At 34.0% G+C, this 26,361-nt stretch overlaps 1 protein-coding gene and 1 long non-coding RNA gene across 4 annotated transcripts in view; both read left to right on the plus strand.

Annotated features, from left to right (window-relative positions):
* LOC135842319 (Ig-like and fibronectin type-III domain-containing protein 1) overlaps window positions 1-26,361 on the plus strand; it is a 315,844-nt gene that overhangs the window by 26,240 nt on the left and 263,243 nt on the right. The window contains exon 2 of one of the 3 annotated variants that reach the window (XM_065359716.1): window positions 1,392-1,447. The exons of the other annotated variants lie outside the window; for them this stretch is intronic. The gene's annotated coding sequence lies outside the window, so the exon portion shown is untranslated. The remainder of the gene's footprint in view (window positions 1-1,391; window positions 1,448-26,361) is intronic. 3 annotated transcript variants of the gene reach the window in all.
* LOC135842327 (uncharacterized) overlaps window positions 1-26,361 on the plus strand; it is a 406,653-nt gene that overhangs the window by 113 nt on the left and 380,179 nt on the right. The window lies entirely within an intron of this gene.

Genomic DNA, 26,361 nt, shown 5'->3' on the forward strand with positions numbered 1-26,361 from the left:
ATTTGAGATGTTCGTCTGGATATCGGCTCAAATGTGGAGAATCCTTTTAAACTGGCCGAGAATATGCTCTGACTCAATTTTTACCTACCCAAATGGATTTTTACGCCTTTGGAGACTTTTAAAGGAGAAATATAAATTCGCTCTGGAGGCTTCATGATGAATTGATGAAATATCTTTTTTATTGATCAAAACATAGATACCTATTTTTAAAATCACAGATCGCCAAAAATAAAAAAATTCAAAAATTTGTCAAAAATGAAAAAATTAATTTAGGCAATTGAAATTTTGGTTATTGAGATTGAAGATCATGTTATTTTGAAACATTTGGGTCTCGTTCTAAATCAAAGGCGGACATCTGGAGAAGCTTCCTTGTTGGAGCACCAAATTAGACCCGGTATGATAAGGATGAAGTTTTCAAAATTTGAAATTACGTATCAATATGGATAGTTTTTAAGAGAACTTGGTACATTCTGGGTTGAAAACCATAAATCTAAAGGAAATATTTTGATGTGGTCAAAATAAAGATGGTCCTTCGGGCCGGATTTGAATTTCTGACCTATGGATGTTCATGTGGACGATACGGTTTATATTATTTGAACAGTGCTCGATGCCTTTTTCAATGAGCGACAAAGAAAGAGGTTTCTTGTGGGTTGTGGATAAAAAAAGAACTTGGTCCTCCGAGTCGGATTTTTTCCAGTTCAGAGATTTGATCGATTTTCAGCAAATTTTTCAATATTTATACCTACTTAATGAAAATTTATTCAAATTTCGACGAATTTCCAAATGTGTAAATTTGATACATTTTCTTGAATTTTTGAATGATTTTTCAGATAATTTGACTTTTAGTGGATTTTATAATTTTTGAGTGAGACTCCAAATTGTGCCTGGGGAGGGGGAGGTGTGAGAAAATGGATGACGTTTTTAAAATTATGCTGCAATTTTTATCAAAAATGTGGATTTTAATGAGCAAAAGAATTGAAATTTTTGATCGCGATCTTTCCTCTTGAAAGTTGATGTTCATCTGAACGAATTAACTATGAGCAATTAGTTTTTCTCTGGGAGAATTCGCTCTTCGGCAGTTCTTCGCCAAAGTTTGATGACTTTTTTTGGTACTCAATATTATTTTTGTACCTACCGTTGTTGATCCGAAACTATATCCATCCAATTTCACAAAAAAATAATTGATACATTTTGACCAAAACTTTTTTAAAAAAACTGTGTAATGATTGAAGAACTTGAAAAAAATTCAAACCAGGCATTTGAAATGTTGACTTTTTATACGTATCTGAATTTGGCTCCAAACACTCAAACGACTAATCATTTCCAAAAATTCAGATTTTTTTTTGAATTTTGACATAGTAATTTTATTTTATTTCATTTTTTTGTTTCAGGTGAGTACCAACTTTCCGCCAAATAAATTGAGAAAAATTCAAAATACATCCAGCAGGTAAGCAATTTTTGGATGAATGACGAATCCAACAGTATTGATCAATGATTTGATATCATTACAAATTTTCCACTGCCCAATCATCGTGATAATTTTCTTTTTAACTGTCTGAAATATTACAAAAAAAAAAAAAAAAAAAAATGGGAATAAAAATAAAAAATAACCAAAAACAAAACAAGACGAATAGAAAGTAAAGCATGTAATATTTCGTTTTTCTAGTTATCTTTTTCTTTTTTCGAGATATCGTTATCGAAAATTTCGCCATTTGGGAGAAGAGTTGGCAAAGGAAGAAAGAAAAATGAGCGTGAAAAAAAAAAGGACGTCGATACGACGACGATATCTCGTATTAAACATCTTTATAATGATGAAAACGTTCGAAAAACCTTTCTACTATTCGTGTCTCATTTTTTTTTATTTTTTTATTTTTTCTCGCGTACAAAATCGGACTTGTTTTTTATAATTATCGCGAGGCTCGCTATGTACACAATTTGACAAACACAAAGGAGACTCTTCGCCGGTTTGGAGCGAGAATATTTACAGCTCTTTTTATCATTTAATTTCGCCTTAGCAGACTCTTGCAACCGCGTAATAAACATCTGCTCGTAAAATGAAACGCTCATTCAAAGGAGCTGAATCATTTCAGCGTAACAAATTAAGAAAAATTCTACTCTCAAAGTTGTATACTTATATATACTGTGTATTATTTTTCCGCGAATCTGGCTATGATGGTTGCGCTCACGCAGCACTGAAGACGAGGAGTGGGGGCGTCCATCTTCATTCTACGCGAATATAGCTTTTCATTTGCGCGCGTTTTATTTGTAAATTTAAAACGCAGCCACTGATAATTGCCTGTATTTATAACACCCGTAAGGAATACAGTCTGTCTTTTGTTTTTCAAACTTAAAATGCGGGTTTCATTGTTTACATTGTTGGTAACTTTGTTAGCTATGCAAATAATTTGCTTCGAGTAAAACATTAGATTTATTTTTTACCTATTTTAAATACGTATACGTAAGCGAGTTCTCATCGTTACGGTTTTTATACTTACAGACGGCTCGCGAATAATCGAAGCGTTTGATTTGATTTGAAATTGTCTTCTTTCTTTTTTTCCTTTTCTTTTTTATTCATTTCCATCGTTGTATGTACCTTTTATGGGATAGAACTGGCAAACACGTGGATTTAACTCGGAATTATCGTCAAGAGCGCGAGTAGAAGGAGAAAGGAAGGGGCGTAAAAAGTGTTAGCGGTAGCGATTTATATAAAAGAACAATATTAAACAATCAGATTACAAAGTGAAAGAAGTATTTATTGGAAATTTTTCTCGCCATTTACTCGAGTTGTTGGAAATGCAGACGGCGAAGCGAAGTCGACGAAGCAGGGGATATTCGAGATAAACCACGAATGAGAATTACTTAGGAGAAAAAGCCCATTCGCCAGACTAATTGCAATTTGAGATTTAACGCTCGCCGCGAAAAGAGAGAAAGCAGCTTTTTAATGACATCGATTTTATTTTCTTGCAGCACTTATTGTGTGAAAGAGTAAAAGCACACTTCAAACATCCCTCTTAAAACTCGCCCCTGCAGCTTCGGCTTCATCTTTTACGCTCACTCAACTTTCCATGTACCCGTACCGTGTACTACCTACTGCACTTGCTACGTCGATGACGAAGCTCGAGCTTCTGGTTTGCGGTTTAATTATACTTTTAATCGATAGATTCTTTGGAACAATGGGTCCCCCTCGTGTTGGGGTTTTTTCAACGTTTTACTTTTTATTCTTTTTTTTTGTGTATAACTTTTTTTTTCGTTTTTTGAACTTTGCAACGTATAAGAGTTGTTTTTTTTCGATGTATTGTTTGAAGGCGTATTATGGAGTGGTGAATTTGCGGTTTGGAATTCGAATTTTGAAAATTGGAAATTGATTTGAAGCGAGCGAGTGAAAATATGATTGCTTCGTTTCTTGCCAAAAATTGTCACTTTTTCGTAAGAAATTCAAGAAGTATCCATTCCCCTTCTTAAAAATTACTTGAAAATCCCACTTTTTTGCCTGGAAAAATGTCAATGACCAAAAAATTTCTGCCATTATTAACAAAGATTATTGCGAAAAAGTCCTACTTTTTAGTTTTATTTTTTCCCAAAAATTATCCAAAAGTCTTCCCTATGGTTGAAAATTCCAACTTTTTCACAGTTGAAAGGTCTCGATTTTCTACATACATAGAATTGCCATAAGTTGCCAAATGAAAAGTCTCCTTTTTCGAAAAAAAATTCCGAAAAAATGTATTCAATTTCTTATTTTCAAAAATTGCTGATTTTTAATAAAATTATTAAATTTTTGCTTAAAATTTTTTTCTTCAAAATTATTTGAAAGCCCAGCTTATGTTAGGTATTTTCCAGAAATCGCCAAAGTATCTCTTTTTGCCAATTGAACAATTTTTATGGATTGCAACTTTTTGGTTATAAAAGAAGCCAGTCTTTTTAGCAATTTTTGGCAAAAAAGCGAAACTTTTGGCCAATTTTTGAAAAAAACTGAGTTTTTTGACATTTTTTACAAAAAAATTGTTTAATTTTAGCTACAATTTTAGCAGAAGAAAGGGCTCTTCGAGCGTTTCTGGGAATAAAGAGAGACGTTCGGAAAATAGTTGTTAAACTGTGAGATTTTTTGGAATTTTCTGCAAAAAAAACGATATCTAATTATTGTAATCCTAAATTATTTTAGTTACTAAAAAGCAAAAAGTTTTGTCATTTTTTAAAAAGGTGAGAAACTTTGGCCATTTTTAGCAAAAAGCGAAAACTTTTTACGTTTTTAACAAAATGAAAAGGCTTTTTGGCAATTTTTGGTCAAAAATGCTAGATGTCAGAACAATTTCTGAAAAAAATAAGACTTTTTGGAATAAGTTTTTGCCAATCTTTTGCCAAAAGCAAGACATTTACAATAATCAAAAATCAGGATTTTTTGATAATTACTGAGGGAAAAATGATAAGTATTTTTTTGCAATTTGTCAAAAAAAAGCGAGACTTTTGGACAGTTTTGGGGAAAATTGAGGCTTTTCGGAATTTTCGGGGTAAAAACAACAATTTTCAGCCATTTTTCCAGAAAGTGTAAAATGTTGACGATTTTGTGTTAAAAGCAATAGAGGTAGCTACTTTGACAGTTTCAGCAACAACAAAACTTCTTTAGGATTTTTTTTTTTTTTTTTGGTGTTTGTAACCAAAAAATAACGCAAAAAATAATTAGCAGTGTTGCCAACAAGTCACGTAAATTGAGAATTATTGGCAAAAAATGATACTTTTGGCAATTTCTGACAAAAAAAAGGAAAATTTAGGTAATTCTTGAAAAAAAAAATCTGAAAACAAGACTGACAATTTTAGTAAAAAGCAAGACTTTTTGGTAATTCTTGGCTATAGAACGATATTTTATAATTATGTATTTTGATGGAAAAGGCGAGACTATTGCAACGTTTAAATTTTAGCTTTAAAAAAAGAGATTTTTGAATAATTTTAGAAAAAATATAAAAATTTTGGTCAATTTAGAGTTTTTGCCAATTTTTAGCTTTTGACAAAAAGCAAATTTTTTTTATGTTTCTGGTAAAAGGTAAGACCCGAATATCTTAGTAAAAGACAGTGCAACTAGTTGGAAAAAAATAGAACACAGCATTTTTTCACAAATTATTCACTTATTGATGTATTAACGTTTTTTTCTTCCTCAAGATGCATGAAAAAATTAAATTTTTGAAAATTTGTGAAAAAGAGTAACTATAACTCTAATAATCGAAACGTTGAAAAAGTAACCGAAAGTCACTTTTTAATTAAGTACTTTAGTAGCTTAGTTACTTGAAAAGAAAGTAAAGTTGTCAACTTTTCAGTGAAAATGTGTCTTTTTTTAGGAATAATGTCAAAGTAGGTAATGAAAAAATAAGTCACGAACTTAAGTATATCGAAATCGATCTTCCAATACGGAATTTTGGCATTTTCAATCGATTTTAATACTTCAGAAGGTTTTTGATCATTTTACGTTAAAATCGAAGCCGGATGTGTATTCCAAGTGGTTCTCATATTTGCAACTTTGAATACTTATTTTTTCAATTGAAGATCGTGTTTTTAGCAGTACAAATTGGATCGAACTTCCAATTTCAAATATTTTTGAGAGCTCTTATATTAAACTGAAATCTGGCTTCAGACGTCTACACGCCAGGAGACTTTGAGGGCTCTACAGAGAAAGTGAGATCTTGATGCAAGCAGACCTTCGCACTCCTTTCACAGGTCTTTGTATAGAAGGTTCAAAATGACAAAATTTTCACTTCTGAAACAACTTTTACATTGGCAGGTATTCTTTGAAAACGTTGAAAAAAATGAGTTGAGGGTATTTCAACTTCCAAATGAGCCCTCCTCCTCATTTTGGAAAACCCTGACATGGGTTTCTTGTAATGGATCTCAATAATTCGACCATGGTTACTTGCGGAATCAAAGAGGAAATCAATTTTTGATCACACGAATCCTTTTAGTAGGCGCTTTAGAAACGATAGATCGATTAAAATATTATACCCTGATGTACCTTTCCTACGTCGTTGATAATTTCTGTAGATAGAGTACCAACTTCGGAGAGTTTTTCGCTTTCATACGCAGTTTCCTACTTTATTCCTACAATGACTTATGTTTTCCCGTGCTAAATATAATCCGCTTCATAAATTTACAACGCAGCGTGTGCCTTACGCCACTGTTCTACGTGATGTGCGGTTTTTAAACAAACTTAAATTAAATCTGATTAAATTTTACTATAGAGTTAAAGCGTTTACAAAACAGCTCACGTGCCGATGCCATTCTTACAAATGGCTGAGAAAAAGACGTTATAACGTTTCTGGTTAATTGGGCGTTTTAAAAAAGGGGAGAAAAAACCAGCCTTTAACATTTTTTTCAAAGCTTTCAATAAACGAGATTATTTAACCCGAGGCGAGGCGATGTGTTTTTTTCTCCTTTCATTTTTAAATATTCGCGGCTAGGTATTTACATTTTTTGATTCATTTTTCAAAGATTATTATTATAATATAAAAAAAAGGGTTTCCGTAAACCACGAGTTCGCCAAGATTTTGCGATTTTTTTTTTACTATGACCTATTTAGGTAAATTTTTTTCCCTTTGGTTTTAATTAAGTGTATACGTGATTGTTGAAAATATGTACGTAATGTATGTACTTGTGTTCGTAAAACATGAAAGCTACGTACACGATTCTCTCTAGAGACGAACACGAATACACTTTACTCTATATAAATGTATGTACCTTGAACGTATCTACACTTACGATATGATACGATGGAGCTGTATAGTATCTATAGCTGTACATTACCTATACAAGTAATATGGCGGAATATTATGTTGCTGGCAAAGCATTCATAAGGAGTCTTTATTTTCTTTATTAACCTAACTTAACTTGAATAATGACGAGAGTACGTTCGTGGCCTGGCGAGAACCAACCTCGAAGGCGATAAATTACCCAAAGTCTTGCTTTTATCGTAGGTATATACGGTTGAAGGGTTTTTACAGGGGAAGGACGTGTTCAACTTCTTTAAATTATGATAGTTTTCGCGAAATATTTTCTAAATACATAAATCGCGAATTTATAGTCAACGTTGGGGTTATATTAATGGGAGTTTTAGAGTTTCATTATGTTCTGATTGCCACCTACGTACTTATATGTGATGTTTAGTTTTTTCTTGAAGGTAAAATTGAAAGTTTAAGGAAGAGTTGATGATTTAGATGGCAGGTTTTTTGGAGATAGAATTTTTTTTTATTTTAACAAAAAAACAGCAGAACTGCCGTGAGGCATTCACCACATAGGTACAATTAACAGACACAAAATTACAAAAGTGTGAGGAGAAAAGAAAAGTGGACCAATGCCCATTTTCTACCTATTTGGCATTTAGTAAGGAGTTACACGAAGAAGTCCGTAGTCTTTGTTCTGGCAAGTCTTCTTGTGAAGTTATTATCCAGTTGAATTGCTTCCGGGTTGGTGTGCTGGTATAATCGCTTTGAGTGTGATTTTGCTGATATCTTGATGATTTCATCTACCATTAAAATTTTCCAGTCCCTATGTAGGGTTTTGTTGCTTACATACCAAGGGACATTGCTCATCAATCTCAGAGTTTTGTTTTGAAAACGTTGGATGATGTCTCTGTTAGCCTTTTTTGCACACCCCCAAAGAGGTGCTCCATACTGCCAGACTGGCCGAAGTATTGAGTTATATACAAGACGTTTATTCTCTAGGCTAAGTTTGGAATTTCTGCCTAGTAACCAATATAAGTTTTTGAGTCTGCAATTGAGCTCCTTTCTCATTACCTTTATGTGGTGGTTCCAATTAAGTCTGGAGTCGAGATGTAATCCGAGGTATTTAGAAACATTAGTTAGAGGGATGATTGACCCATTGATTGAAATATTTGCATAGCCATATTTTCGGTAGGTAAATGTGGTCATTGAAGATTTACTCTCATTTAATTTGATCTTCCAGCAATTTGCCCACTTGGCGAACTCATCCATAGCAAGTTCCCGCACAACAATTGTAGACGTTGACATTTACATCGACTATGTTTTTTTCCAACATATGATGGAAAAGTGATCAATTAATTAGTTAGTAGGAATCTTCTGTCCATACAAAAGCCAGGTAAATGAAAATTTTCGAAATTTTCTCATTATTTCTGATACCTCGACATGCCATCTCGACATGTAGATGTAAAATTCGATGCTCGAAATTTACATCTACAACTATGTTGACCAATTTTTCAGAATTAAAATTTCTGTTTTAGTGTTTAAAATTTTAGTAAACATTCAAAAAATATGATCTTGTTCAATGTGGAAAACAAATTTTTTAGGGAATTGATGAAATTATTCACTTTTCCGCAGTTTGGAGATGTAGATGATATGATGTTGATATTGTGGATGTATTTGTTGATGTTGAATTTCACATCAAAATTAACATCGACATGTCGACATGAAATAGTTTAGTACTCGCAGATAAAGTATTGCACCATCTTTGATATAAGGGATTTCTGTTGAACTTCTTGATTATACAGGCTTTTTGTCTGTACTTCTCCGGAAGTGGACTTTGCATCGATGCTGTTTTCAGCACTAGCAATAGCCACATCAGAGGAAATAATTTTTGGGAAAAAAAATTAAAAATTTTAAACTCAAATTCTATAACTTAACGAAGCAGGAGGTCGACATAAATTTCGATGTGAATGTCGATCCATCCACATCCGTCACTTTTGGATGCCCCATGTCGATGTGAATTTCGACCCTGTGTGGAGCCAATTGTTGACACAAATGTAGATCAACATCAGTCGACAATTACATCGACAATTAGCTCGACACAGGGTCGAAATTCACATCGACATGTGGCATCCAAAAGTGACGGATGTGGATGGGTCGACATTCACGTCAAAATTAGCATGGTCATTGTTGTACGGGTTGTAAGTTATCTACTGCCACTTGATCTCTATGTATTGAAATTTTTGTAGTATCATCTGCAAACGTTGCATCAATCACATTAGGATTGGTAGGCATGTCGGAAGTGAACAGTAGATATAATCTAGGGGCCAATTTGCTTCCCTGTGGAACTCCAGCTTCAACTGTCTGCTCATATGAGGTTTCACCATTATAGTACACAGAGAATCTACGTTCCTTGAGATAAGAACTAAGAATTTCACAAAAGTTGGCTGGCAAAATTGAACCCAACTTGTGAAGAAGGCCGTCATGCCAGACCTGGTCAAAAGCCTGGCTCACATCAAGAAAAACTATGACACAAAACTTTTTATCCTCCAGAGCACCCTCAATCTGATGCACCACTTGATGAACTTGGTCAATAGCTGAATGCTTTCTTTGGACTCCAAATTGGTACTCAGGAATGATCTCAATTGTGAATTTTTCCATCCTTTTGAGTAGAACTGCTTCCATCATTTTGGAAAAGATAGGTAACAAGGAGATTGGTCTGTAAGAAGAGGGATCTTCAGCAGGTTTCCTAGGTTTGAGGATCATTATGACCTTTGCAGATTTCCAAGAGCATGGAAAATATTTTAGGCGGATGACAGCATTGAATAAGTAGGTTAAAAACAGGATACCTTTCCTAGGTAGTTGCTTCACCATTATGGGAGTAATTTTATCATTACCAGGAGCTTTTCTGGACTTGATTTGAGAGATTATTTTGGTTGTCTCCTTTGCTGAAACAAATGTGCTATAACTGAGGGGTTCGGAGGGGCTGTGTGGGTGTAGCAGAAAATCTGACGTCATATTCGTACTCAGCGGTATCAAATCGTAAGAAAACGACACCAAAATCATCAAAGTAATATATTTTAAAAATATCAAAAATTGAGGTAGGGGCTGAGGGCTCCGGAGGGGCGGTGTGAGTGTAAAACAAAATCAGACGTTATATTCATGCTCAGCGGTATCGAATCATAAGAAAACGACACCCTATACTCATTGATATTCATGTTTCCCAAAATTTTCATTTCACCTCCCCCCCCTTTAAGACACATTTTTCCAACTTTTTTAGCGCGGCGCACCGAAGCAAAATTTTCTAAAAAAGTACATGATGTTTGGGGGTCAAAAATACATACAAAAAACGTGTTTCTAAAATTGTACCTCGCAATCTGGATTCTTAATAGGCATAAAAAATGAAAAAACACCATTTTGAGGGGTAAATATGAGGGGAGGGGGTTGGAAATTTTTGTGGGGATACCTAATAAGGATATACATAACATTCTGAAAAATTTTCAGAATCGGTTGAAATGGGGTTGAGAAAACTGTTATTGAAGTGGCAAAAAAGGGGGGGTCCCCCAAGAAGGGGAGGGGGTGTGGATCTGAAATTTTTCACGCGGAAGTTTCTCAATGGTATCCACCTATCCACCTTCCATGCTAATATCAACTCGAACGCTTTCGGGGACCACTTCACCCCTCTTAGGCGCCTATAGCCTTGATGTATTTTTTCAGAAAACCCCTTCATTTGAATGGTTGTAATTCCGCCCCCCTTTCACATAAAAGGAAAGTTGATACATCATTAGATCGGAAATTTGACGTAGATTTTTTTATCTATCGCACATTTTTCGCTAAAATGCAATGCGGAGGAGAAAATGGCGAAAAACTGAAATTGGGGGAAGTTCCACCCTCCTTTAAGGGGGTTCCGGACCCCGTAGGGGCGGGGACTATTAGTATGCTGTTGAGGGGACCACTGTGAACAATATCTGCGAAAGATCTTTTTGATATTCATTTTTCCTGTAAACATTTCTTTAATGACTGGACTAACATCCATTCATTTAATTTTTTTTCACCAATTTATGCAATTTTCAAACATTTTTGTGAAATTCAAAATCCTGTAGACTGTAGAGCTCTAATAATTTTCTGTTCGGATGGCTGAAATTTTTTCGGAGCTACCCAGGTCTTCACGTTCTGGTATAAAAACGAGTGAAATCGATGAATGAGTGACTGAGAGAAACCCCTCGAAAAAGGCCGAACCGCCGAACCGAAAATCAAACGACATCGAAAGACGTACATACATATAATCTAATTCTAATGTGAATGACGCATCCTCGTGTCTAGAGACCGAAATTCGAATAAAAAATTGTCATTTGATTACTACGGAGACATGGGTAAGATATTCATCGACTCGTGTAAGAATTTCTCCAAAAAAAGGTAAATATCGAGCATTTAATTGCCTAGTGTCGAGACATCGAGAACTACAGTAAATAAATGTATCCAACTTGGAAATTTTCTATCAAAGGTTAGAATTTTTCCATCGAACAATTCTCAAATTCCACGATTCTTCATATCCATTGGTACTACAAATAGGCACAGTCTGCGTAGTTGCGTAGGTAGGTATGTCAAAAAAAAACCCTATACGATTAAACAGGGGGCCCAGACAGAACATGAGTTTAAAAGAGTTTCAGGCTAGGCGCAGACAGCTATTATTTTTTTTGACGAAACCAAATGGAAAACTCAAGTTTAAAAGTTTTTTCTGTCTTGAAAAAAAAAAGGCAAATGCGTAGGGGAAAATGCCATACGCGAAATTCACCAAAGAACTCGGGTATGTTGCGTTTAGTCGAGCTTTTAATGTAGAGCTATTTTTAGCATACCTATTACTACCTACAATCCTATACGTGTAGCTGGTAAAGCTGATATACCTGGACCACGCTTTATTTCAGTTCAATTACTGTGAAAACCTAGCGGTATATTACGCTTTGTAGTATGTACGTAAAGGCAAAAGTACGAGAAAAAAAACACATCCATCTAGTTGCGATTAAATTAGTCGACCTTTGTTTCTGGCTTTTTTATTTGTATTCGAGACGCTTCTGTAGGATAAAGTACAACGCACCCTGCCACCGTATAATACTAAAAGAAGCACGATAATGGTATCAGACTAGACGAATGCGATAGAAATCAAATACTACGTATAGGAACGTGGAACGCGAAAATGAAACTTTTTTTCTCGCTTCATTCCTTCTTTTCCTTTTTTATGTATTTTCTCTGTTGTTGCCATTGCCACACGCGTTATAAGGGTTTCGTATTAAATAAACTCGATGGTCCATGGTCCTCCGCGTATCGCCTATTTTTGCAATTACAATCAACCAAATAGTGTACACTTTGCGTCTTTTTTTTCCTATACTCCTGCGACTCTCTATACCTATCTCTTTCTACTTCTCTGCAACGAAATGTCGTTTTATCCTGTTTGTTTCTCTATTGTTGTATCCCTTATGAGTTTCCTGTTTTTTGTTTGTTCATTACGAGTGAACTCTTCACCGCTACCGTTTCTTTGCCTTTAACGAACGGTTTCATTCTCGTTACACGTTTAACCATACTCCCAAAGGAATGATGACACTGCGGCCTGCCTGCCTGCGCTATACACGATATTGTTTTTATTTTTTCAAACGTCGAAACAAACTTCGGCAAAAATAGTTGTTCATTGTGTAAAAGAAGTATCCATTGTGTGATAACAAAGAACTATATGCAAACTGTTGTTTCACGTCTCTCATATTTTTACTGCTACGTTCGAGTGTTGTTACCTACTCACCCTTTCCTCATTGCGATACCATGCAATGACACGTATCTATGCATAAAAACGGGCAGGTATCCAATACGTACTATACGAGTACGTATCCATAATCAGGAAATTTCCTTGAGCAGGTACACGGATTTATAGAAACTTCTTCGAATAATCAAATCAAAAAGAATAAAATTGCACACAGATCTTTTCAAGTTGAAGAGAACTCATCATGTACAATGGATTCGGGTCGGAATCTCCTCCATTTCATTTTAGATTTCAGAAAACTAGGACGAGCTAATAAACAGCCAAATACAAACCATAGTAGGTCAGCAGTTTACACCCTTTTAAACCGAAAAAGGTCGCTTTAATAACGCTCACGATGCATCGCGTGCATTTTCTGCGAGAAAGTTGGTGGCATAAAAGAATTACAATTGTTTGTTACCTACTTTATACAGCCTTGACTCGATTCCTAATCATTTTTATCTGAGTAGTAAATTTAGAAAATTGCGAAAAGGCCCTGTTTTTTAGTACCTACAATTTGACATTAAATTTCAAATAATTTGGCCATTATACGTTTCGCCATAAAAATTTTTACCATTTCAGCCCAGGGAGTTTTTCGTCATCGCAAATCAGGTATATGAATGAATTCATCTGACACTTGACACTTGACAGTAAGAAATTTGGAGGATATCAAATGATTTTTTTTTTTTTTTGCATGTGGTGATACTCTTACATCAGGGGATAGGGGATCTTATCTAAATGTGTTTAAAATGCTATAAAAACACGTGAAAAGTACTATAAAATCATTGAAACGTACCAATAATCGATGAAATTCAAGCTAACTTTGTCGAAATTTAACAAAATCCACACTTAGCCCAGCTTTATGCAATTTTTGTTCAATTTGGACAAAGCGAAATTTTGAGAAATTTTTTCGAAAAAAATTGAGCCTGTAAACGGATTTTTTTCTCATTTATGTCAAAAGTGGCTCTCAAAACAAGTTGGTTGTTGTAGTGTGACCTAAAACTGACCAATCTCACATTTTGAGATTTTAGGAAGTTTTTGTTGAAAAAATTGGGTCCCAAAAATTGTACTTTTTCTCACTCGTGTCGAAAGTGCCTCTCAGATCGCGTTGGTATTTAGAATACGAGCTAAAAAGAAGATAATCGGTGTTGTAGCTGCCTCATTGCAAATTTTTAAATTTTGGGATATTTTTTTAAAACAAATATAAGACCAAAAATACATTTTACTCATTTTTTTCAAAAGTTGGTCTCAAAACTAATTGCGAATTTTGAAATTTTGGGGCATTTTTAAAAACAAAATTGGGCTCAAAAATACATTTTCCTCATTTTTTTTTAAAAAAGTAGGTCTCAGAACTCATCGCAAATTTTGAAATATTGGGGCATTTTTTTTTTTTTTTGAACAAAATTAGACTTAAAAATACATTTTTGACATTAGTGAGCGAAAAAAAAATGTATTTTTGGCCCCCCTCCCCAATTTTATCAGAAAACTTCTAAAATCGACCATTTTCTCATAAAAATAAAATCTGAAAGGCAATGAAAATCGATTAAAACGTTGACAATTTTAGCAAAACGTAGGACCTGTGACTATAAAGCATAGACTTTCTGGAAATTTTTGGCAACAAAAGTACATAATTATATTTTAACAATTTCATCAAAAGGCAAAGCTTTTCTTGGCGATTCTCTGCAACAAAAGCTAAACTGTTAAGCAAAGTTTGGGGAAAAATCAATGCTTTTGGGATTTTTTGCAAAAAAACGACAATTTTCAATATGTATTTTATGGCAAACAAAAGTGAAATTTTAAAGCAATTTTCAGCAAAAAAAAATGAGATTTTTGGTAATTTTTGTCATTTTTAGGGTAAAAAGAAAGAATTTATGGAAATTAGTAGATAACAAAAAAATGTGACACTTTTTTACAAAGTTTTTTTTGACAAATTTTGGCAACAAAACGAGATATTTGGGCAATTTTTTGGAAAAAAAGTAAAACATTTGGGATTTTTTTACATGCAAGGGACAATAATTAGTGGTAATTCTTGGAAAGAAACCATACTTTTTAGCAATTTTGACGAAAACCGAAATTTTTTACTATTTTTAGTAGCATACGAGACTTTTGACAATTTTTGCCAAAGACATGGACTTTATAAGCGCAATGCTGAAAAGCTGAAAAGACAGTAAAACCATTTTGGAAATTTCGTATTTTTGAAAATTAAAAAAAAAAGTAACTGGAGTAATCAAAATTTGGAACTTATTTGCTTGAAAACTAAACGAGTATGAGCCCTGGATTTTGGTGAAAGATATCGCTAAATTCTTCGCCGAAATTCCTTCCTAAAATTCTTCACCAAAATCTTTCATCAAAGTCGTTCACGAAATCCTGGACCAAAATCTTCAATCAAAATTTCTCATTGAATTCTTCGTGTGACCAAATTTTTCAGAAATCCTTTCGCTTTTCCAAAATTGTTCACTATATCCTCCACCAAAATCCTGTCAAATCCTTCTCTTCGCCAAAATCCTTTACCAAAATCCATCTTTCCTAGAAATCGTTTGCTAAAATCATTGCGGCAAATCCAGGACCAAAATTCTTCGCCAAAAGCTTTCACAAAATGTTTGAACAAAATCCTCCATCAAAATCCTTTGCCAAATCCTTCGTCGAAATTTTTAGTCAAAATTCTTCACCAAATCCTTGATAGAAATCCTTGCTAAATCCTTCGTTAAAATCCAAAGCCAAATCTTTCGTTGAATCATTTACCGATATATCCTTCGTTAAATTTTGATTTTTATAGGAGAGCCACACTAACCTCTTTAGAAAGATTCATGAAAGAATTTTTTTAAAATTGTATTTTGAAAAATAAAGTAAAAAGAATTCTTTATTCATTATCTCTCAAATCCCCCCTCCCCCCACAAAGACATCCAAAAAGATACGTTTTATGCCTGTTTACTCCTACCTCTCTGTAAATGAATTTCTGACGAGAAAGACTATCCACAATGAATTTAAGTATGTGCGATTATATTTTGAACTTGAAACTTCAGAATTTTCAGAAAAATTGTAAGTTTGAAATTTCAAGCTTCTATGAAGAGAGAAAGGTAAATGAAATATTGACTTGAAAAGCTTCGGTGTTCACGTCTTCATGAGATCTTATCATACCATTTTTTTTTACCAAAGTGACAAAATCAAGATTTAATCGACCTCAACAGTACGATTTTCAGATTTTAGTCAGTCATTTTTTGACCAACGAGATAAGGGAGAATAATTCAAATGCCAGCGAAACATCCCAAGCTCGACAGAAAGCAGAAAAAAACCATACGTAAAAAATTTTCCACTCCATAATCCTAATTTTTCTAAAAAAATTTCCCTACCGGAGCAAATTTTTTACACAAACCTGGAAAACATTTTCTACAGAGGAGAGTTACCGCACACTTTAATGTTATTCGGAAGACCGTCAATAGTCATAAAAGAACAACTCGCCGACCCGAAAATTTGCTAAAGAAGAAAGAAACGAAACGCCTGGCGCTTGTGCTGTGCTTTTTGCCAACATCGCATATTCTCGTTTTCATTATATACGTGTAACAGTTAATTAACATGGAAAATAACAATGCTCGGGCTAGCGAAAATTCGGCGTAAAAATTTGTATGTAAAATAAAGGAGGATAGGATAAGTTAGCATGTAGTGTACGTACTACTACGTAGCGCAGTATTGTTTCCAAGCCGAGAAAATTATATCCTTTTTATGACGTTTAGAAAAAAAAAGAGCAGGAAAAAACCTCGTACGCGAGAATTTCCACGTATTAATTTCTTAACAGGATTTTTTTTTTGCCTACGTTATCGCATCTCACGCAGCCCGGAATCATCGCGCTGTAAAACATAAACACGCCAGACTTTCCGCCCAAATACATTTCAGCCAAACGATGAAGCTGCAGGTAAAGTTAGTTGTAGAAAAGAAAGCGAACGTTTGGTCGATGGTCGCATTCGCGTTCTACGAACATTACTCGTAGTAGCCATAGCCTATGCATGTGCAAGCTAAATTATTCGCCAAGTCGCCCTTTTCCGGTTAAATAAATCTGAAAATAACGAGCTACCCTTGACGGGGTGCACCTTGGAGTTGGACCGACCAGCTTGTCCTTTTAGTAGGGTATTTTTTCCATTACACGAACGTGGAAGACGTAGGTATCCTTTGGCGCAGGGTGAGGTTTTTCTCCAACATACGATTTTGCTAATAAAAAGGTGAACTGAGTCGACTTCGGAGTTGCGAAACAGTTTGATAATTAACGCATTTACATTTTTAAAGACTCGTAGGCAATTTTTCACTCTTTATACGCCGCTAGGTATTAAATTCGAGATGGTAATTTCAATCAACTGGCAGTCAGTTGAGAAGCTTGACGAAGAGTAAACCTCGTCTAATTAATTCTTTATTGGAATTTACATTTTTTAAGATCTCACTTCGTTTCGTTATAGGTCTCGTTTCATCTGACTCGGAATAATTAATTTTTCGCTGTTCTCGACAAAGTTGCATGGTATCACTATAAAGTTATCAAAACCATTTGTTGACATAAAATTTTCTTCAATATTGCCTACTTTTAGAGACTGGAGGCTTGAATTATGTATGGAAAAACAATTCTTGGAGCAGAATTTCATTTTCATGAAAATGTTGCTCATATTAGGAAATAAAGTGGTGGAGAGAGAGTGAGAGAGACATTGGGTGGGCCCAATTCAAAAACTAATCTGGTCATTGAGTTTATTTTTTTTGAACTTACATCTACTGGAAAAGAGTAAGAGGGTGCTGGAGGCCTCAGATGGGGTCCAATCGAAACGCCAAGTTCCCTACTTGTGTTTGGCATCTTCAAAGATATGTCCTTTTAATACAACTCCTCGCCCTTCCCCCCTTCCAATCTTGTAAGTCTATAAAAATTCTGGCCCTTTGTGAAGGGATTTACCCCTTTTCCATTGGAAAGTCTCGTTTTGAAACATTATCAGCTTTGAAAGTTACGTCTGTGGCAATTTTTACATTTAAAAACTTTGATGGAACTGTCCAAATGGTAACTCAGTGAATTTCGGACGATAAAATCAGTTTTAAACAAACAAGGGAAACTCTCTCGGTCACTCGGTCATCAATTTTTTTCTCTTTTTTTTGCCAAAACAGGAGACCCACAGATAGCTTTTAAAAAAATTCAGTTGCCAAAAACGAAAAATGGAGGATCTTACGTGGTTTTGAATTTTCCATTGGCCTAAAAACAGCATAATAAATTGATGAAAAAATTGAATTATTAGAAAGAGAGACCCAATTTTAACATTGGGTGAGAATAGTAATATTTTTGTGGAGCCAAATTTTCTCAAAAAAACACCTCAGAACTTCGAAATGAGAGATTGAGCAGATACAACTCTGAGAATCTTCTTTCTTCTAGCTTTAACGAGCTTTGAAGAAGCAATCTTCAACTCGAGTAAAAAAAGTGTGATTTTTGGGCACTTGGAAAAATTGACATTTCAATAATTCAGGGGTTTTCTGATAAAATTGGAGGCCAAAAATACATTTTTTTCACTTACTAATGTCAAAAATTTTGCGTAGATGAGAAAAATGTATTTTTAAGCGCAATTTTGTTCAAAAAAATACCCCAAAATTTCAAAATTTGCGAAGATTTTTGGAACCAACTTTTGAAAAAAATCAGAAAAATGTATTTCTAAAATTGCGATGATTTTTGGGACCAAATTTTGAACAAAAGGAGAAAAATGTATTTTTGAGCCCAATTTTGTTAAAAAAAGGCCACAAAATTTCAAAATTTGCAATGGGGCAGCTACAGCACCGATCATCTACTGAAAATGGTAAAAAATTTCGGTTTTTGTCAATATTGCTAAAAATGTGTGATTTCTAGCCAAAAATTACCAAAAATTGTCGCCTGTTTGCAAAAAATCCCAAATTTTTTACTTTTTTCCAAAAAATTGCCCAAAAGTCTCGCTTTGTTGCCAAAATTTGCCAAAAAAAAGTGTCACCTTTTTTTGTCAGTAATTTCCAAAAATCTACGCGTTTTAACCTAAAAACGACAGAAGATTGCCAACAAATTGCCAAAAATTCCAAAAGCCTTGATTTTTTCCGAATTTTTTTTTTTTTTTTTTTTTTTTTGGGTGTTTGTAATTACTTGATTATTACACCCGTCGTATGGGATTTAAATCGAGTTGGTAAGGTCAAGTTTTTTAATTAGATCTAAGAATTTTTCAATTTCGGAAGGGTCGTCTGGTATGAATAGGGATCTTTCGTCTATTTGTAGGGATAGTCTGTGTTGATGTAAGGAGGGACAGTGAAATAGTAAGTGTTGGACAGATATAAGTTCTGACAGGCAGAACAGACATGTGGGTTTTGGGGCCTTTTCATAGAGGTGATTGTGTGTGATTTTTGTGTGGCCAATTCTCAGTCTGGTTATAATTATTTCTTCAAGCCTGTTTAAGTGGGAGAGGTTTTTCCAAGGATGGACTAATTTTTTATGTTGAAAGAGCTTGTTTGTGGTTTGGAGGGACCAAAAGTTTTGCCATTTCTTAAGTGTGCTTTGGGTGAAGATAGATTTGAGGTCGTCAGCTGAGATAAGTGTAAGGGGAGAAAGGGTGGTGGCAGATTTTGCATTAATATCTACAATTTCATTTCCTAAGATTCCAACGTGGCTGGGTACATACATAAACTGTATAAAGAAGTTTGAATTTTGTAAGTCAAATAGAGTTTTATGAATATTTTGAATTAGAAGGTGATCGGAAAAAAGATTTTGGATAGCAGTTAGTGAGCTGAGGGAATCACTTTGAATTAAGAAGGACTTATTTTCTGATTCATAAGTGAGTATATCACAGAGACAATGGAAAATAGCTGTGAGTTCGGCAGTGTAGATTGAAGAACAGTTATGGATTTTAAAATTTGAAATTCTATCATTTTATAGAATAGGCATATCCTGTATGAAGCGTTGGTATTTTTGATCCATCTGTAAAGCATTGCTTAAGTACAGCTTAGCTTTTCTTTCCGAAAATTGCCAAGAAAAGCTTTGTCTTTTGTTAAAAGTGTTGATATGTACATATTTTTTTGCCAAAAATTTCCAAAAAGTCTATGCTTTATAGCCAAAAGTCCTGCTTTATGCTGAAATTGTCAAAGTTTTAATTAATTTTCATTGCCTTTCAGATTTCAATTAAGATGTCTATTGTTTTGTTTTTTTTTTTTTAAATTTAAATATTCTGGCTTTTCTGTCATTTTATTTCTATTTTAAAATTGAATTGAAAAAAGCTTCCATGAAAGTAGACAATTCATTTTTTCTACCATTCCTGCAAAAACACGATCGGTTTTGAAGGAGAGAAGATAGTTTTGAAATCTTTATCAGTCACACCCCTTCCTTAGGAACGTTGAAAAAATAGAGCTCTTAGCCTCATTTTTCTCAAGAGCTGTTCTTTTTTTGAAATTAAAAAATTTAAAAAAAAATGTCAAATGAAAAGGAAAATTTCATGCTTTTCAATTTTTGTTCGCAGAATCCTCAATTAGGTATTTTCAACTTTTTTCCCCGCAAACAATAAATTTTTGAGAAATAGGCTTAGGCAGGTCTTTTTTTGTATTTCGTTCCTTGAGGGGAAGGGGGAAAGGGGGAAGCTAAATTGAATTTGCAAGTCCCCAATTTTCATACCCCCTCCCCCCACTGTGTTTTGAGAAAAAAAATCGAAGTAGGTACCTAAATTAACTTTTTTATTGTTTAAAAAACATTTTGGGAAATATAAAAAAGTAACTTTCGTTTTTTTGAACCATTTTTGAAATAGAAAATTTTGATCACTTTTTTTGCGCTTCGAGTAATAATGTTCCATAGTTCAAAAAATTCAATGTAGTAACCTTGATAGATTTTGTATTTGGATAATTTTGACCTTAAAAAAAATCAAAATTTTTCAAAAAAGTTACCAAAATATTTTATTTTTTTATATTTTTCAAATTCTTTCATTTTTTTTAGTTTTTATGACAATTTTTCGATATTTTCAAACTTTTATTTGAAGGGACTGTGCCTTGTGGCCCTCCCACAAAAAACTCTGGACCTATTTCAAGTCTGAAATAAATTATGTACTACAAACATTATTTTGAATTAATTTACTTGTACGTTTTGATAGATACGTTGTTAGTTTTTACCATTTTCAGCCAGTTGAACCTTTGATAAAGTAATTAGAGGAGTTGCATACTCCTATTTGCGTTGTTAATGCGTCTTAAGACTTCGATATATTCACACGATTAACCGCTTGATATACACATCGAAGTAATCTTAATTCTTCCAAGTATCATTTATTTAAGATGATCTTCAACTTAGCGTACTTAATGGCTTAAATCGAGTCGAGAAATCGTACCAGTAAAAAGGGCGGTGCTTTATTTAAATCTATGTGCATTCTCCTATAGATACTATGTAAACGTGCATATAGATAGATACATAATTACATATGAACGGTATGCGTGAAAAACCAATACATACGAATTCAATTACCGCGAATACAGGTTAATAATGCAGAAAGGTAATATCGAAAGGTTAAAGACCCATAGACGGTAACAACACGTACGTCGACTAAAATGTGACAGTTGTTTAAATCGATACCATTTTACTATATACTGAAATGTGTGTACTATTCTGGTAATTCCACAATCTGATTTATGCACTCACACCTAAACAATGAATTGGACGGATTTTGCCATTGCCATGAACCTAAATGATTCGATCAGATCGTCAAAAACGAGGTACTTTTATTCCCCTCCCCCACCACACCTATTATATGTAGATAATTTGTTTTCGTTCACGAGTTGAAATTTCCTTTAAGTAATGGTTTATAGGATACAGGAAATACTTTTAAAATGAAGATCGAGCCTATAAAAAAGCGACAGGACGAGACGTATAAAGAGTAAAGTTGAAGCTAAGGTACATTGTAGATAAGCATGGGGCGAACATTAGAACATTGTCAAAATCACCATCGGCATCAGCAGTGGCGGTGGCGGAGGCGGCACATGTGAAAGAACTTCTCTCGCCCAAACGTTTTTAGGTGAAAGGGTAAACGGTTATGGCAAAAGTTAAATAAGATTAACAATATCGAGAAACGCCCGCCACAAATCCAATTTATAATCGAACCGATGCTATGAAATTTTCCTCCGCACAGATATGATCAAATATCGTCGTCGTTGTCGTCGTACCCTGTGCTACATAACTGCTATACCTACCTGCTAGTACGTTTTTACCTGCCAACCATTCTTTGGACTTATACAACCCTATTGATAGAGGATTTATTCTTATATATCCGTAGGTATATCGTAAAAGCGTTATGTAGCTGTGAATTTTAGACATACGTCGAAAGCTTTATGGAAATATTCGCCTTAAAACGAACTCCCCATACTCGGTTATCATCGATAAATTTCTCAAATACGGTTTGGGTAAAATCTGCGAGAAAATTTACTGATAAATTCGCTCTCAATTTTTTCCTCTACGACCAATTGATTTTTATAGCAGAGTTTTTTCCTCTTCGTTTTTTAATTCGAGAAAAAATATCAATTTTTATAGTATAAGGTTTCTCAGAATGAAGGGGGCGGGGGGGGGGGAGAGATTCGCTTCAGGCGAAATTTTTTTCTAGTTGACTCGAGTTGTTTAGGTATACTTACCTAGATGTGTACTTCGTATTTATGAGTTTTTCTCGTTAACAGCTTCGTTCTTGCAAAACTTCGTGATAAGTTGAAATGTTTAACGGTGAAATTTTCTATCAAAAGTTTTACGTGCATTTTTCCAATTTAACGTATGGTTGTTGAGATGTTCGAGAGTTAGTTATAACGTCTCGTCGCATGTTTCGATGCTTCCAAAGTATTCCTACCGGTGGTTTAATTGACGCTGTACCAAGTTATATTCTAGTTAGAAGGATTAGTGTGGTTGATGGATTTCTAATTTTTACGAGCGTGTAATTTGGAGTTTATTAAACAGAACTTGGTACATTCTGAAAAGAAAACGATAAATCTGAAAGGAATTTTTTGGTGTGGTCGAAATATAAAGATGGTCCTCCGGGCCGGATTCGAATTTCTGACCTGTGGATATTCATGTGGACGATACAGCTTATATTATTTGAACAGTTTTGGATGATTTTTACAATAAACGATGAAGAAACACGTTTCACGTGGATTCTGGATAAACTGAATATGGTCCTCCGAGTCGGATTTTTTTTCCAACTTGGATTTTTGAACGATTTTTAACTATTTTTCTTGATATATGATGAAAATGTATTCAAATTTCGATAAATTTTCAAATAATTTTGAGAAATGTTTGAAATTTGTATGATTTTTTTGAACGATTTTTCAGAGATTTTAATTTTAAGAGGATTTTCTAATTTTTGAATAAATTAATTTTGAGATTTTACGGATTTTTTACTATGTAGGTAGGTATCTTTGAAATTGTTGACTCATTTTTTTAAAGACAACTGCGTCATTCCATCAGATTACGAGTGTAATGAAAAACAGCTCGATTTGAAAATTTTTTAATAAGATTTCACGGTTAAATAATTCGATACGATTCCCGAGACTTTGTTTCCGCCAAAACCAAACACAATGATTTAATTGTAAAAGGTGACGTCTCCCGTCGTAAACTTTTTTTCGCTGCGAGAAAAAAAGAAGAGAGAAAAAGTTGACGTTTTTCTACCCTGGCTTTTGAAGGTATATACTAAGTTGATATTTAATTTTCGTATTATATCTAAAACACAAAAGGGGAAAAAATTAATAAATAAACTTTCATTTGTTTAAAACTCTTAAAATGAATGTTTGAAGTGTTACGACGACGATCTTCCCCTCCTCCCTCTGCTTTCTTGTAGGTATTCCGAACCCGAGTATTTGTTTTTTCGCTTTTGTTTTCGCTGCTCGCACGTATTTACTCGAACGGAAGCCATTTTTTTCCCTCGTGCGCCAGGAAGTAAAAATCTCACTTATTACATTCTTCTTGTCTTTTTGGCTCGCGAATAATATTATAATCGGATATTAATATAATGATGAAATTAAATTTATACGCCCGACTGCCCCTTGATGTTTTTGTGATAAGGTAAGCGTAGGCTAACCGAAGAAGCTTCCTTATTGTAATATTTATACGAGTAAACATTTCGCAAATAAGATAATGAAATACGTAAGAGCTGACGAAACAAAAATTCTCAAAATTTTATGATTGGATGTTGTTTCTTGGTTTTTAACCCACTTGCTTCCACGTGTTGCTTATTATCTAGAAGGAAAATTTTATTCGTGAGTCAGAAACAATAAAAAATCAAATTACTTTTTCCAGCTTGGATTATTTGGAGACGAGCGAGAGTACGATTCGTGTAGCAAATTTCGAATTTTAATATATAGATTTTAATAAAAATTTTCCTCCAAATAATAGGTAAGTTGGAAGATTTTTTTTTCATTGTGGAAAAATACATTTTGTTATCGAGAAAGATTGTGCAGTGATGCATGTTGTGATGGAAAATTTTTGAAGCGGGATAAAGAATGAAAATTTTCAATAATGCTTACGTAAATCATAAAATAACAACGTGTACCAATTTTGACATTGAAAATACCCTCAAACTTTATTTTTTGAACTTATTCTTTTTTCAAAGTTCGAGCTTTCGGGAGAGAGTTTTGTGGTTTTCAATTATTTATTTCTCGAGTGTATTAAAATAACCGCGAAAATGTTACTTGACAACGTCTCGTCGACGTTCCAGATTTCGTTACTATTGTGTTAATCTTAAAAATATACTTTCTTTTAGAAGGAAATTTCAAAATTTGGTCATGTAGGTATATGAACGAAAATTTCCGAAAAGAACAAGAAAGTGAATATTGCCAACTATTTATTTTTCTCAATTCTAATTATGGTCTATTATAAATAAAATGAATCACTTTTGCATTCAATTTTTTTTTTGAATTTTTAAAAAGTACCTGCAAATATATAGTTAGAACTTTAAGTAATGACCAAGTGAGCTTAAATGAACTTGCAAAAAATGAAATTTTACTAACCTTACAAGGGAATCTTTTAAGGTGTCACCCTTCGATTTGAACAGGACTATGATTTTTGGAGAGAGCATGGTCTAAAACCCCCAAAACCAAATTTCCAGCTCCACCCACTCATTATTCGATTTTTGACGAACTTTTAAAAATTCAAAATTGACTGTTATTGGTGATTTGTGCTTTTTTAAAAAAAAGTACATACTTGATCAGTAAAATTGATCAAAATAAGTCCTAAAACTGATATTAATTCCCCAAATCCAAATTTCACCATTTCCAGTCATTCTGAAACCTCCAGCGCGATTTTTAAATTTCTCCAGAATTTTGAATTTGCTCCAGAAAGCGTGAATATGAAGTTGGGCAGCTAAAAATCGAGTTATGTATTATACTCGACATGTTTAACGAGTTTATCCAAATTTGAGCCGATTTTGAGAGTGACACTTCAAAAGTGGTTTTTTGACCAGCTTTTTTCAAAATTAAAAAATTCAAAAAATCAAAAGTTTCCCGTTTGTGTGGAAATTTTTGAAATTCACGCGAATCGCTATATTTTGTCCAAAATTAACCCCCCAAATCTAAATTTAACAATTTCCAGGCATTCCGGAGCCTCCAGCGCGATTTTTCAATTTCTCCAGAATTTTGAATTTGCTCCAGAAGGCGTGAATATGAAGTTGGGCAGCTAAAAATCGAGTTATGTATTATACTCGACATGTTTAACGAGTTTATCCAAATTTGAGCCGATTTTGAGAGTGACACCTCAAAAGTGGTTTTTTGACCAGCTTTTTTCAAAATTAAAAAATCAAAAGTTTCCCATTTGCGTGGAAATTTTCAAAATTTGCGCAAATCACCATAATTATTTTGTCTATAACTAACCTCCCAAATCAAAATTTCACAATTTCCAGCCATTGAGGAGCCTCCAGCGCGATTTTCAATTTTTCCAGAATTTTGAATATGCTCAAGCTAGCAAGGGTGAGTATGAAGTTGGGCAGCTAAGAATCGAGTTGTATACTACACTCGACCTGTTCTACGAGCTTATCTACATTTGAGCCGATTTTGAGAGTGACACTTCAAAGGTGGTTTCTGACCAGCGGTTTTCATAATAAAAATATCCAAAAAATCAAAAGTTTCCAAATGGCGACGAAATTTTCGAAATTGGCACGAATCGCTGTATCAAGTTCAGAATTACCACCCCTCCCTCCCTCCCTCCCTCCCTCCCTCCCTCCTCCCTCCCAGTCCAAATCTCGCTGCTTTCGAGCTGTTTTTGGAGCCTCAAGCGCGATTTTCTGGATTTTTGTAAAATCTCAACTCACGAAATAAAAATTTCAAAAACAAAATTCAAAAGAAACCCCCTGAAAAACTAAGAAAATGGCGGGGAAAAATTTCAAAAAAATCACTGTGTGTACCCCTATAATTATGATGTAGGTACACAATCTGTGAAAATTTCAAAATTTTTCGTCAACCCCCCCTCCGAGAAATAAATCTTTGAATTTTTGATGTTTAGGGGGCAGTTTCTCCAAAAGGAGAGGGTGGTGGGAGATCAAAAATTTGTATGGAGAGTTTTTACATCAAGGATGACTTTTTGGACCACTTTCGATCCATTATGGATCAATGGCCATTTCACCCATCTTATAGGGGGAGACCCTTTATTCGAGATTTTCTCAAAAAAATTGGAAGTCGGTTCGATTGAACAATTTTATAGAAAATGTCGAAAATGAGCTCCTGAATTTTTAAAGTAAAATTTTAATCAAGATTATTATCTTTGTGAAAAAATTTGAAAAATCTATTAAATTAATATGGGTTTTTGATTTTGGAAAAATTGTTTTTTGAGATTGGATGTAGAAAAGATTGGCAAAAAAACTGTAATTTCGAAAATGAATTGAATTGTACCTAATTTTGAGTTGAAAATGATTT

The sequence above is a fragment of the Planococcus citri genome, chromosome 4 (assembly GCF_950023065.1).
Source record: "Planococcus citri chromosome 4, ihPlaCitr1.1, whole genome shotgun sequence".
Lineage (NCBI taxonomy): Eukaryota > Metazoa > Arthropoda > Insecta > Hemiptera > Pseudococcidae > Planococcus > Planococcus citri.